Here is a 15,399-nt window from a genome sequence, read left to right on the forward strand (position 1 = left end):
AGACAGGCCCAACTTATGCTATTCCCATGTAGTTGATTGATTGATTGATTGATTGATTGATTGATTGATTGATTGATTGATTGATTGATTGATTGATTGATTGATTGATTGAGTTTAGGTCAAAACCATACAGTGGTTTGCATGCAGTACAACAATGTTCTTTTCAAGGGGGGTTCAAGAAAAAAGTGCTTGCCATCCAATTGCCAAAAATAATTATTGCCAGAAAGTTATTTATCAAATCACAGTATGAACATTGCATGTGTTCATTCAAGATCTTGAGGTGTTGATGTGGTCTTTTGGAGGGATTTGTTTGACCTATTCTTATTTTTCTTACATGGTTAAGCACCAACCCAGAACTTGCTGCAGCAATCTATTACACATCTATCAAAGAGAAGCCGGCTATTCTCGGTCCTTGCTCCACAATGGTGGAATGAACTTCCCACCAGTTAGGACAGCCGAAACCCCACCAATCTTTCGCTGTTGACTAAAACACACTTTTTTAATCAATAAAACTAACCTTCGTGTCTTTTACTATTATGCACACACAGTGCTAATCTTAAACTACTATCTTCAGTGTCCCAACTTTCAGATGCTGTTTAGCACTTCTGTATGGCATGTGTTGATCGTGTGTCCTCCATCAAGATCCCCTGTCTCCCCTGTAACCCCCGAAAATAGGTAAAGATCACTGACCTGTAATCTATCACAATGAGCCTTGCAACAACAAGGACACAGAGAAAAACAAATGTAAAAAATAATTTTATAAAAATGATATATTATACAACTTTTATTTAATACTTTTTAACATTTGTTTTTCTCTTTTTATTTTATTATTATTATATATATTTATATATATATAATATATATATATATATATTAGAGGTGGGCATAGATTTTTTTTTTTATCTAGATTAATCTATCTGCAATCCTGTATTTTAATCTAGATTAATCTAGATTAAAATGGCTCAAAAAAATAAAAAAAAATCTGCCAAAGGCATTCAAAAATATGTGTGTTCTACCCAAATAATGACCAGAAGTAAGTCCTTACTTTTTCTTTCCTCCTTATGTTTCTCAGGCCAGGTGGCCCATTACACCATGAGCCCATCTCCCGTTTCCAAAATGCATTACAGACTGTTTGAAAAAGCTGTTTTGCTATGATAATTGGTAATGAAATATCAAAATAATGTTCAATAAGATGTACTTGTGTTTAATAAGTTGTTTTATTCAGAAGTTAACACAAATAAATAGTATTACCAGTACAGTACAGTATCTAGCACACTCTCAGGAGCAAAACAGAAAGAAGCATTTCAAACTTGAACTATGTGACATGGCTTGACTCAATCAGTCCAATCTCTATTTCTCCTTCTTCCACCAGTCACTCAGGTAGACCAGCTTGTTTTATGTAGCGGTGTCTACTTATAGTGCCTATAATATTTTTCCCGTTGGGTGCCAGACAGGGCCAAACCCTGCCAATGCAAATCAACTGCTCCAGTGGAGTTGCTCAGTGGCCAATGGTGTCAACTGTGGTTGTACTGGGCAGCTCCCAGGTGTGAATGGAACTGTGTGAATGTGAAGCAGGGCGTTCCTGAAAAAGAGCATCTGTGCTCAGCGAACCTACCCTGGGTAAATAAAGGTAAAAAAAAAATGATTTTTTTTTTAGATTAATGCGTTAATTATATTATCGCGCGATATTAGTATCGCGTTAACGCAGCACGTTAACGGCGTTAACAGCCCAGCTATAATATATATATATTACATTTGTTTTATATACTGTATATATGTGCTATATATGTAAAGGTGCTCTAAAGGAATATGGTAAATATCAATAGTGTTGTTTGCATACATAGCTAAAGATTATTATTGTATACCTTTCTCTAAAACTTCTATTTCATTATTTTTTACATTTGTTTTTCTCTTTTTTAATATACAGTAAATTTCGCAGAGTAAATTTTACTCAAACTGAGTAAAATGTTACTCAGTTTGAGTAAAATTTACTCTGCGAAATTTACTGTGTACAATAATAATTATCTTTATCTAGTCAAGTCAAGTCAAGTCAAGAGTTTTAATTGTCACGGCATACAAGTATACAATGAAATGCGGGTGGTCTTGCCCGCGACGATGTGCAATACAGTGGTACAACATATAATAGAATCCAATAAAAATACAGTGGTACAACATATAATAGAATCCAATATAAAAACAACATTGTGCAATAAACAGGTAACATGGTGTGACATCTCGGTATCTGTACATAGTATTTACAGAGCATATAGGACATGCTAGGTAGCTTTAGTAGTGCAATACACTGTTCCTGTTGTTATACTAATTTAAAGTGGCCTTTCCTCTTGGCCATAAGTGTGCGTGTGTGCGACATGAGTGTTAAAGTGGCTGCTAGTGTGTGAGCGTGCACAGCGTGCGTGTCTTGTGTGTGGATAGTTCAGTTTCTGTGGCACTCAATGTTCATTGTTCAAGGCTCTGATGGCCTGGGGGAAGAAGCTGAGCCTAAGCCTCTCCGTCCTAGTAGCTGGGGTTCGCAGGCGTCTGGATTTCATTATTCTGCAGGCTCTGGATTTGCACCTCTTGTTGTATAGAACCTGCAGGGTAGGTAGCGCAATACCCGTGGTACGCTCGGCTGAGCGCACCACTCTCTGTAGGGCCTTCTTGTCCTGTGCCGTGCTGTTTCCATACCAGGCAGTGATGTTTCCGGTCAAGATGCTCTCTACAGCTCCTGAGTAGAAGGACTGGAGTATCTTCCCCGATACTCTGAACTTCCTTAACTGTCTCAGGTGGTAGAGGCGCTGCTTTGCTTTCTTTACTACTGTGTCTATGTGTGTTGACCATGTCAGATCCTCTGAGATGTGGACCCCCAGGTACTTGAAGCTGCTCACCCTGTCCACGGTAGCCCCGTTAATCATCAGTGGTGTGTGTGTCTATGTATGCAAACAACACTATTGATATTTAAAAATAATTAAAAATGTTTTGAGTAGCCTAAATCCAAAGCTTTATCATAATAGTGGGGCGGCTACGTGGCGTAGTGGGCAAGGCGCTCACCACGAATACTGGAGACGCTGGGCTCGCCTGTTCGAGCCCAGCGCTCCACATTGCTTTCAGTTTAGCTGGTCGTCCGTACTAATACATATTGGCCGTATTAGGGGGTGGGAAACTGATGGGTGGGGATCGGGCGTTGTGGACAGCGACTCCTACAGGTCGGTTGGTGCGCCTGCGCAGTAGAATCAGGAAGTGTCGGGGGCAGCGTGAGCCTCCCACGCGTTACTCCTCGCCACTGAGAGATCGAGCTGCGCAGGTGAAAAGATGCGACTGCTGTTACCTCAAGTACCGGAGGGGACTTGTGCTATGTATGACTTAGTCCACATTGCAGCCGGCTTGTGGGAGGCAATAAACAGCGTTCGTGACAGGGGAGGGTTGAATTGGATGATACGAAATTGGGATGGGAGAAAATATAAAAAAATGGGAGAAAAAGTGGATAAAAAAAAAGCTTTATCATAATAGTTTTCCCACAACACTGCAGCATCCCTGACTGAGAAACCTGATGAATCACTTACCGGATAAAATGGCGAACTTGATGTTACTCATCTGCTCCCACGTCTGAAAAGCCAACAGTAAATAATCCAACCATCACATCCAGACCATGTTGGATCCACCCCCCTGTGGGTTTGGAAAAGCCATGATTTAACACGGACCTTATGGAATTCCACCTTTTCTATGACATCACAGGGGCTTTAATTGGCAGCAGCTGACATGTTGATCACAACACATATGGAAATCCCTGTAAAGTATGGGTAATTACCGCCGCGCATGTGTGACTTTCACCTCCAACTGGCAAGGACAGGATAGGACAGCACAGGACAGGACAGGACTGTACAAAAGGAGTGGGACATGCTGACAGGTTGACTTGTTGACCATGCTAACAGCCATGACACCCTGCTGGCACACTGTCCACAACACCGGTCAACCCATACAGTTATCCACATAGGAACCTTCGGTAACACTTTATTATAATACAGCCCTCATTGTACCGTGTAATTACCTGGAACATACTGTGTAACTTAATATGAATCCGTATATATCAAATATTATCACATACAGGGTAAATGTCGGGCATGTTACACTCTAGATCCACCAATTGTTCCACGTTGTCTTGTTTTCTTCTGCTGTACCTACATTTAAGTACCAGTAGAAGCCAGTAAATATTTCATATGTACGGATTCATACAAAGTTACACCATAAGTTCAGTGTAATTACACTGTAAGTACCGCATAATTACACTGTACAACGTGGGCTGTATTATAAAGTGTTACCGAACTTCCCTCACAGATGAGAGCCTTCTTAGTGAAGGTCCACAGCCTTACATTCAAACTGTTCAAACAAAAATGTAACTTGTAGATTCCAGATGATGCCACATCTGGCGACATGGTGGCACAGTGGTTGGCGCTGCTACCTCACAGCAAGGAGGTTCCGGGTTCGTCCCCAGCGGGAGGCGTTTCTGTGTGGAGTTTGCATCATTCTCTCCCCGTATTTGAGCGGGTTTCCTCTGGGTACTCCGGTTTCCTCCCACACCATAAAGACGTGCATGTTAGGTACATACTCGTATACCGCTGTCCTTCACCGAGGCCCGGGCATTACAACTGGAGTCACACTTTTCCTAAAATGCTTATTATACCTATTATACCTGCATATAACCCCTCTATATACTTATACACCTGTATATAACCCATAGCTCTGTATGATAGCATGTACAACAGTGCTGTGTATACCATATATATATTTATTCTCACTGCATATATATCTATTCATTTCACACCTGTCTGTACTTACCTGTACATAGTCATTAACTTAACACACACACAGTGCAGCGATAAACCCACGGTTGTGTTGCGGTTGCTTCCGTTTTCCTTGTAACTGAGTAAAGACACACTGCGCCTAGTTACTAAGGAAGAGTGAGCTATGGTGTGATGTGTTTTCAAACTGTCACTCCGATGTTCACACTATTCCCCCGATGGCTCTACAAGGGCTACAGTTTCTGACACTCTTATTCCGAGTGTAGGACGGGGGAGTCGTGTTGCGGCCCGATGAGATGTTTAAACAACCTTATGTTGGCATCGATTATGTGTTAATTTGTGAACAAAACGGACAGCCGCTTCAGACACGTTGATTCTGACAGATGTTGTCGCGGCCCGAGGGGAAGGAAATTACATGAGTTTGTTACTAGGCAGGATAGGAGGAGCCCCCCCCCCAACAACAAAGGTTGACGAGAAAACTGCCATGACAGCAGAATTTGTATTAAATTTGAAAGGTTGCAGCACGCTCATAGCGTTCATTCAATAAAAACAGTTCTCGGTTCTCACTCCACAATGGTGGAAACAAACTTCCCACCACAGTCTAGTGCCAGTGGAGGCTGGTGACCAAATTTTTAGGTGAAGCACAAATTATTATATTATATTATATATTAAATTATATTTTTAAAACATCCCCCACTGTGTGTCAGTGGTCAGTGGACACAGATGAAAACATAATATTAATATACACTATATATTAATATTAATACCAACACCAATCAATCAATTAATTAATATTAATATCAATATACATACTAAAGCCTGTTCCACCCCAGGTGAAAATCCGCATAAAATGTATACCTAGGTAAATGGAATATTGCTCCACTTTTACAAGGGCTATTTGCATATTCTTGGTATCTAGGTACATCTATGGACCTCAGTGAATGTATTCACAGTGTCAGAAATATTGTGTCTATTACTAGGCTTGCTTAAATTGTGATGAAACAAAGGAAAATATGACATTTTTGACAGTGAATAACACCATGATAATAATGACCAAACTTAAAAAACTACCACTGACCTCGTTCAGTACCCTCTTGAGATCATGTGTACAGAAAATCTAAGGAAATTAATAAAGGGAAGATTATCAAACCGAAGGTTCTGTATATACAGTACTGAATTCTCCCATCCGGACCAATGCAATTTGAAATATTATTATAGAATATAGAATATATGCTTATACATTACCTTATTATAGCCAATTCGCACATTTATATATATATATACATATAGTATCTTTCAAATGCCCGAGTTCAATTTGGATTTAGTATCACCAGGCGTGCATAATAACAGATACTGATATCTACTGTAATCGACTGTACTTTTTTATTTCCCCCACATAGTGTAACCGTTTTGAAACTAATTTCAGATCTAATTGTTCCTACATGCTAAAAATAGTGAGGAGAAACTGACTGCGTTTCAATATTTGTCAAAAACGTTACCTTTTGTGGCTTATTATCGCGAATCATAACAATTATTGATATGATTCATTCAGAACGCTGAACTTTGAACCACCATAGTATGTGACAGGAAGTGTAGATCGGAGAAATTACAACGCTGGCCGACAGCTATGAATGTCCTCTACAAAATGGCCGCAAAAAAACTACAATTCCCATGGTTCAAAATGTCCATTTCCGGTTCCGGCTTGGATAGACTATCGCAAATCGAAAACTTAAAACGATATAATGACACTTTGAACCTATTGCTAACCTATTGCCAACCTAACGTTTTACATTCTACATGCTTTTGTGACATGTTAGTGATGTTAATACTTGAAAGCGGTCCGAGAACTACAATGCCTGGCAATGTATACTTCTGCATCTCACGCAACACACACAAGCCACCGGTCGTTTCAGACACAAACCCACACACAACGGACAAGATAGCAGTTCTCATTCATAAGAGCACACCAAAGTTCCACCACATGAATCTCACCGTGACAAATCAGCAGAGCCACAGAGGCACTAGATCAGCCGTGCATCAGCAAAGTACGCTAGCCTAGCCACAAGCTAGCGGCAACATTCATTCATTCACCACTAACACAGTGCACATGCAAATATTATCTGCAGGCTGCATTAGCAGCCAGCAGCCAACGTGATACATTACATCCAAGCTAGCGTGATAACGTTAGTAGTTATATTTCGTATGGCATCGCTCCCGCTCTGAGCCTTACGAGATACTCTATATCGCCTGTGATACCTAATGTATCTCCCACGAACAAAAACACATGCACCCCACCTGTATGGGGCCCCGCCCCTTATGGTGGCACCACCCATATAATCATGACTCTGGTCATGACACACCCTTCCTCTATTTTCGTCCCAGCGCACTGGATGCTTTGCACCATGCGAGCTAGCGGAATGTAAAAGATTAAGGAAGATTAATAATGTTGGAAGCTTACCGGAGGTTGCTGGCCCCTGGCATCTTCGACGCATGTTTTCGGCGACACGACGGGCCTGTGATGTTCCTCGTTTGATGACTGCACATCGAGGTTCAGCTGTACAAGGCTGGCTGTCGGGCCAGCTTGTACTCAGGTAGGCCCTGTGTCTTCAGGCATGGGTATTAGTGTTAGTAATGCTGGTTTGTGTTGTTAACACAACCTTGTTGTGTGTTGGCGCCAGGGGCAAGATGGTTTGGTGAACGTTCTCTGCAGGGAACGGTTTCCAAGCTGTCTTGGGCGTGCTGCTAAAACATCTAAAGCTATGCTAACATGCTATCGCTACTGCCGCATGCTATCACTACTGCTAATTGCTATGCTGTTTTAATGTCTCCGCCGTGAGATGTTGTCACTCTCCCGCCTCTTGCCCGGTTCATCAATGAAGGTCAGTCGGTAGCTGTTGTGGGGTTTTGAGTTCTATTTACCTTTTTCGGGTAAATGGGTTGACAACGGGGTAGGTCGTGGCTAGGTTCTAGCCAGGTATTACCTTGTGTTCCGGCGGGGTTTGTTGAACGGTGTTCCCATCTGGGTTGGCGTCGGGTAGTGGGGCTATGGGTCCAGCCGACATGGTAAACATGTTGCGTGTCTGTGCACAGGCAATTGTTGTCTTGGGTTCCACATTGCCTGGCGTTAGGCTGCAGTAGTATAAGGGCAGGGCCGCTTGGGAGAAATGTGAGGCCCTGTGCGTTTTTAGACGCGAGGCCCCCCATCTCCTGGGGCGGCCCTGTGTAGGGGGCTATTGTTTCATTTTGTCACTCTGCTATGAGAAGGTCTGTCTTGCTACAGCTTTCTCTCCTCTCAAACCATTCATACTGACGGTCAATCGGTATACTGGGGGAGTAGTGCGGGGGGGGGGCTTTGTTTACCTTTTTTGGTAAATGGGCTAAACTAGGGCTGGTGTTCTGTTGTGAATATTTTGAATGAAGACGGGTCTGGTCCGTCTCCCCTTAAACTTTGTGTGTATGGGTTTGCTCATTCTACAGTTTTTGTGGTTTAGCTCTTTTTATTCATTTAACCTTTTCATGGTCCACACCACAGTGGAGGGTGCTGTTTGCAATCACCACTGGTGCTCCATGTTAACGTCAGTCCTTTGTTTTTGATATATTGAAACAATGCCCCGCCCGGCCGACACCATGGGTCGGCCTGGCGAGATGGTGTCTGGTGGAGGGGCCTTGAGGGCCGGCCGACGTCGACACATCGCGCACGGTGTTGGTAAACCACTCCGTCGAGGATGTTGACGTTATTAGCTTTGACCCAGCCGCAAGCTATAACCGCTCAGGGTTCCCCTCTCCGCAGGGGATTTTGGTCTTCTGCTGGAGCGCGGGCGGTATTGTCCTAGGCCCTACACCGCCTCACACCGCGCAGCCAGAAGAAGAGAGAGCACGGCCTCGTCAGCGGCGATGACGGGGCCCTCGACAGGCGGCCATGTTTCCCCCGCCAGTGGTGCCCTGGTTGGAGAATCGACAGGGTATCGCGAGGCCGACAGTCTTGGCGGCCGAGGGATCGGCCATTTTGGGTGATTTCGGTGTTGGTAAACCACTCCGTCGTCATTTTGCCGCGAGCAGCCCGCTCCCCGTTCAATCCTCTCTCTGGTATCCCCAGAGGCGGGGCTCTGAGCATTCTCCTTTGGCTGCGGGCCGCGAACCTTCATTGAAGCGTATGCGGCCCCATTCTTCGCTTCTCATGGAGACAGGGGCTGACACCCAGTTGATGGCTGAGCCTGGGTCTGTCCGTGAGAATGTTGTGCTGTCAAGCGGCTCCCACACCTTGAACTGTGTTGGTTGAGCCTGGTGTTACGTCTGTCAACTTAAGTGTTGTCAGCAGGGGGGCTCGAAACCTTTTGAGGCACACAGTGCGGGCTTCCCCGGCCTCGCCTTCGCCAGGCCAGGTATCATGTTGGTGCTCCCACTCCTGGAATATTGGCAAGTGGTCGCAGCTCACATGGTTTGGGGTGGTAGTGATATCACTGCAGGGCTACGGTGTGTAGGAACCCATGGGGGCCTTACACCTTGCATGTCAGGCTGCGGAACAACTCCTTCAGCATGTTCTGGAGGGGTGTTCAGTGGGGGGGCTTTTTTGATCGGAAGCCCCCCGTATCAGACAGGCCCTTTTCTGTCGGGGTTCCCCCTTGGGTGCGATTGCCTCGTGGGTGGTGTCAGGGTCAGGTGTTCCGACACGGAACGCGCTCCTCGCACGATTCCAGGGTTGTCTTCGCACAGCGGGGGGGACCGGGCCAACTATCTACAGTTCCTGGCGGACCTGCGCCACGTGACGGCGGGTGCGTTGGGAGTGTCGTCACATATGACTACGGCAGTACCATATGTCGAGGTAGATGGAGAGAATGGTGAGGCGGGGTCTTGTGTTTACACAACCCCACCCGTTTTCAGGTTTGGTACAGACCCTGTTGTCGGGGTCTCCAGCAGGGACAGCTCTGGTCGACGAGATCCAATCTCTGTGGACGAAGCAAGCCATCGTCGTGGCGTTCTCCTCCCGGTGTTCTCTGCCCGAGAAGTCGGGAGGGAGGGGTGTAAGACCCAGGCTGGACCTGTCCCATGGGAAGGTTCAGCATTTTTTGGATCGTCTCCTACCTGTTGAACACTGTCAGGTGGGGGTCTGGTTCTCCTCCATAGACCTGTAGGATGCGTATGCGCATCCCCGATCTTCCATCCTAGGGCTTACCTACGCTTCCTTTGCAGGGTTAGCGTATGAGTACCAGAGGCTGCCGTTCGGTTTTCTCTGGCTCCCCGCATCTTCACCAAGTGCGTGGAGGCCGCACTGGGGCCTCTGCGTCATCCGGGGTTACGGAGTGTTCTGCCCTGATGACGTTCTGGTCCTTCGCGGTCAAGGTGGATCGTCAGGTCTCGTACCAGGCAGGTCTCTACCAGCCTGGGGTTGCTGTAGACTGGATGTAGAGTATTCCTCTTCCCAGTCAACGGTTGGAGGGCTATGGGCATCCATCTCGGAGCGTGTTGTCAACACGCTCGGGAGGTTCCGTCCTAGGACGGTTACGGCGCTGTCTCACGTCGCGTTTTCACCGACGCCTCCCTCGCTGGTGATGCGTCGGGCCAACGCAGTAGGGGGCAGCTGGCAAACCATGCTGCCCGGTCTGCGCTACGTTCAATGTGTTGGTGTTGAAAGCGGTCCTTCTGGTCCACAAATGGTGTTGATCAGGACGGACGATACGACGTCAGTGTCGTGTATCGACAGACAGGGAGGAGTACGCTCCCCCTGTCTGCACCAGGCGGCGGGCGGCTGGCTATGGGCGTCCTCCATCTGCGCGGCCTAAGGGCTCCCCACATCCCCGGCAGGGAGAATGTGGGTGCAGGTGTACTGTCGCGGGGCGGCCCTCATCCTGACGGGTGAGGATTGCGTCTGGACATGGCCAGGCAGGTCTGGGACCGATGCCGTGCCGCCAGGGATTCTTCCCCATACATCTGTTAGGTCAGTTGTTGGGACGGGTACGTTGAGGGGTGCAGGTTCTTGATCCTGATGGTGTTACCATCTGGAATGCGCATGCTCCCTCCACTGTCGCGCTTACGGCGTTAAGCCGGTGCAACGCTCCTTGGCTCCGACTTGGGATCTTCAATTGGTCCTCGGTCGGTTGTCCTTGGCCCCGTTTGAGCCGCTCGAGCGGGCGCCGTTGGGACAGCTGTCCTTCAGGACCGCGTTCCTTCTGGCTGTCACTTCCGCTAAACGCGTAGGTGAGCTCTGTGCTCTCTCGGTACGTCCAGAGTGCCTGTCTTTTCGGACCGATTGCGGTGTCACTCTGCGACCTAATCCTGCTTTCGTGCCTGAGAATATCCGGAGTTCCTTCCGCTCCCGGGATATTGTGGTTCAGGCGTTTCGTCCTCCTCCTCACACTGGTGAGTTAGATGCGGGCCTTCACCTGTCATGTCCAGTCCGTGCTTGGGGATTTACCTCAGCCGTACTCAGGATTTCAGGGTTACCGACCAGCTTTTTGTCTGTTACGGTGGGGCTCGTGCTGGTAAGGCACTGTCGGAGCAGCGCCTGTCCCATTGGTTGTGCGAGGGTGTTACCCTCTGCTACACGCTGGCTGGGCAGGATCCCCCTGGGGGCGTCAGGGCGCACTCCACTCGTGGGGTGGCTGCCTCTGCCGCTCTCCTGGGTGGGGCCTCGGTGGAGGACATCTGTGCTGCAGCTTCATGGTCCTCCCCGGGCTCCTTTGTAAGGTTTTACCTCATGGACATGACCGGGGGTTCTGTCTCCCAGGCGGTTCTGGGGTCTGTGGCCTTTCCTGCTTCCCGTCCTTTGGTCGGGTAGCGGGAGTGTATGGGTATGGGCCGCAGTGTGTTGAGTCACACGTGGTTCCGCCTGTACGGTGTGTTCAAGGGGTTCTGGCTCCCTCTTGTTCGCATTCAGGTGGAGTTGACTGCGCCCCCCCTTCGTTAGGAAGGATGGGGTGACAGGGCTCCCCGCACCCCTTGATGTGGGCTTACGGGTCCTCAGGGGGTACATCTGTCGGGTCTCGCACCCGCTCTTCCCCATTATCTCGTAAGGCTCAGAGCGGGAGCGATGCCATACGAAATATAACGATAGGTTATGTAGATAACCTAGTTATATTAGTATAGGCTAAGCTCCCGCTCTGCGCGCCCTGAGTTCCCTCTTGAGGGATCTTTTCCTGGGACGGGTTTTTGGCGAGGAAGGGTGTGTCATGACCAGAGTCATGATTATATGGGTGGTGCCACCATAAGGGGCGGGGCCCCATACAGGTGGGGTGCATGTGTTTTTGTTCGTGGGAGATACATTAGGTATCACAGGCGATATAGAGTATCTCGTAAGGCTCAGAGCGGGAGCTTAGCCTATACTAATATAACTAGGTTATCTACATAACCTATCGTTATTAGCATCCAAGCTAGAAACTGCTAGGCTGCCTGCTTATGCTTACAGTACCTGCAATAATGTTGTCATCCTCCTGGACAGATAGACTTGTTAAATCATAATATCCACATGTGTGTTGTGCTGGTCCTCAGTAAATGTCCCGCTATTAACACTTTGATCGCCATGGTTAAATTCATAATTTACCATCCCTCGCCATCTCTATTTGTCTATGGAGAAGTTCCCCTTCTTTGCAGGGCTATAACTTTTTAAATTTTATTGCTAAATTGACATTATTATGGCCCATTCAATGTCCTATATCTATTGTTCAGGGTGTAGCAACGTTATACTTTTTCATTCACATATTCATACTAAAATACGGTCTAAAGTGTAAGTATGTTTTTATCGTTTTCTGCAGCTTTCTCCAGAACGTGATTTATAGCTCCAAATGCATTATATTGATGATGAAATACAGTTTGATAGCAATCGGCGCGAGATAAAAAATTTCAACTGGACGTGGTTCTAGAAGTTACTACGTATCATCTGATGTTGACCGGATGGGCGGGGGGTCGTTTATAATTCCGTGGGCAACGTTATATCATTCATCTAGTGTGGGTGATATGATCATCAGAGCAGTTAGTAAAGAACACGTTGGAAAATAACGCTGGATCTTACCGTATCTTCCTCGTGCCGTTGGGCGATGAGCGTGGAGCAGAGATATTCCTATTATGGGATGTCGAAATACCCGATCCATCTCCAGGTTGTATAATAGTATATACGTCCAAATCATGTTGTTTGTCGAGTTATTTGCACCGATCGGTGTTCACTGTGTCAAGATGGAGTCCTGCTAATGATAGCGAGTGCCCGGACGAAATATGGGTGAGCACCACTTCATCCACATGACTTCCTGTTGGGCGATCTGCCGATCGGCCACCAGATGGCGCTCTTGAACCGTTAGAGAGTTGAGTGGAGCTCAGCAGTATATCTCAGGTCCCCGGAGGAGAAATATGATTTCGATCACAGATTTTTTAAATATTGATATCAAAGACGTGTTACGGCGTCTTCGGCAGAATGAGCATGGCGGGCAATGACGAGTTTCGGCGTTTCCGGCGATTAAAGTGTTAAAGTGCTAAATGTTAGATACACTAATATAGAGGTTTCGAACGTGGCTGCTCTCAGTGCTCTGTTAATAAAATGTTCAATCAATCAATCAATCCCGCGAGGGGAGAAACAGCCGTGTAGCTAGAGAGCTGCAGTCGTAGGAGCCATACTCTGATTGGATTTGCAAGGCTGCCAATCATTCAACCTCCGTGTATTGGATGTCAAGGGCTGTCAATCATTAAATCCTCCATTCAATGGCAAGAGTTTAACTGCACAGACCGTGCTTAGATGAAGTTAATAGCCTATTTTGATTGGCTATTATTTATTTAACATTGGGTCAACCTGTGAAGTTATTCTGTACGAATATTACTGCAGTCATTACTGCAGTGCAGGCCTGCTCAGAGCTGGCCATTTTTGAAGAAAAAAAATGCACTGGCATATTTTTTTTACAGAGGAAAACTTTTCTAATAAAAAATATTATAATAATAATAATAAAAAAAATATATATATATTTATATATATGTAAATTAATAATAATTATGAATTTTGAGTGAATTTGTATTTCACGTGTTGTCATAGAGAAACCTCCAAGTCTACTACTATGCACTCAACACTGCAGCACCCAAGTTTCAACACTGTGTGATGAACATTGTTACTCAGTTGTAAGAGTCGTACCCTTCCTGCTGACTTGCTGTACAGAACTTGTAAGTCGCTTTGGATAAAAGTGTCAGCTAAATGACTAAATGTAAATGTAAATCGTAAATGTGAATGTATTTAAGCCCTAGGTTTCTTAAACTCTGGGTAGTCTTAACTCTAAAAAGGCCTTCTTCTAGTGCAGGGGTGGCCAACCCGCGGCTCGCGAGCCGCATGCGGCTCTTTGCCCGTCAATGTGCGGCTCTTCCATCCACAATTTTTTTTTTTTTTTTTTTTTTTTTTTTTAACTTCACTCATTCCATAATGACGTAGAATAAACATTTACATTTTTTTTTAAATGGTCCATTTGCATGTTCTTGGTATCTGAATCTAGGGACATATATGGATCAGTGTCAGAAATAGTGTGTCTGTTACTAGGCTTGAGTAAATTGTAATGAACCAAAGGAGAATATCAATTCTATTTAAAAAAAAATTATCTTTGACTGTAAATAACACCATGCTAAAATTGACCAGGCCTGAAAAATCTAAGCAAATGAATAAAGGGAAGATGATTAAACAGAAGGTTTTGTAGATACAGTACTGAATTCTGCCATCTTTTTTATAATGTAAATTTCTCCACCATTTTTCATCATATTGCAACACCGTTTTTTGCAAGACGTTCACAGAAAGGTAGAGAAACTAACTGCGTTCTGTTTTATGGCAATAACGTTCAGGTTTGTGGGAGATAATCCCAAAAAATAAGAGAAATTAAAAAGTAAATCCAGAAGTCAGATGATTGACAGGGGCTGGTGTGAGCTGGGTAGGGTAGTTTTTCGAAATTTGAAAGCCCTGAGTCTCTTCCTTCAAAAGACTACACTCACTTTTGGCTGTGCCACTTCCTCCTGTCAATATGCGCCGGTTTCCGACTCAATGCCCTGAGATTTCTATAATCTTATATTTCACTAATAACAGTTAAAATAATTGGTAAACAAACGTAATGCTGAAAATATACACTTTTACTGTATATCTCGGGCTTAAGAGGTTAACCCTGTGAGGCCCAAATTAAAAAGAAATTAGCAACTTCAAAGGCCAGAGGGTGGGACATATAAACACATTTACTATCAAATAGCATTGTGAGGCTGAACAACAGGACCAATTGACTATACATGTGCTTAAAGGGGAACTATCTTATAAATGGCTTTTTTCAGTGTTTACCATTGTTTCTTAGCTATGTGGACTTATATTAATAGGATATATGTCTCTAATTCTCATATTGGCAAATTCTTCCAATTCTCCTCTCACAATATTCACCCTCACTGAACTGAGTCATCTGAAAATGTGCATATCTGTGATGTCAGAGATTTCTCAGCTGCATAATAATGTGGCAGTTGATGTGGCAGTTGGCACCAGGCCACACAGTGGTTGGAGCCCAGCCTCAAAACGGCTTAAGATCTTGAGGTAGAAAAATGCGGTTTTTAGTACTTGATTAGAAATACAAAACAATGCATTTTTTTTTGAAAAAAACATAGGTGTTCCATA

The sequence above is a fragment of the Notolepis coatsorum genome, assembly GCF_963971535.1.
Source record: "Notolepis coatsorum genome assembly, chromosome: 14".
Lineage (NCBI taxonomy): Eukaryota > Metazoa > Chordata > Actinopteri > Aulopiformes > Paralepididae > Notolepis > Notolepis coatsorum.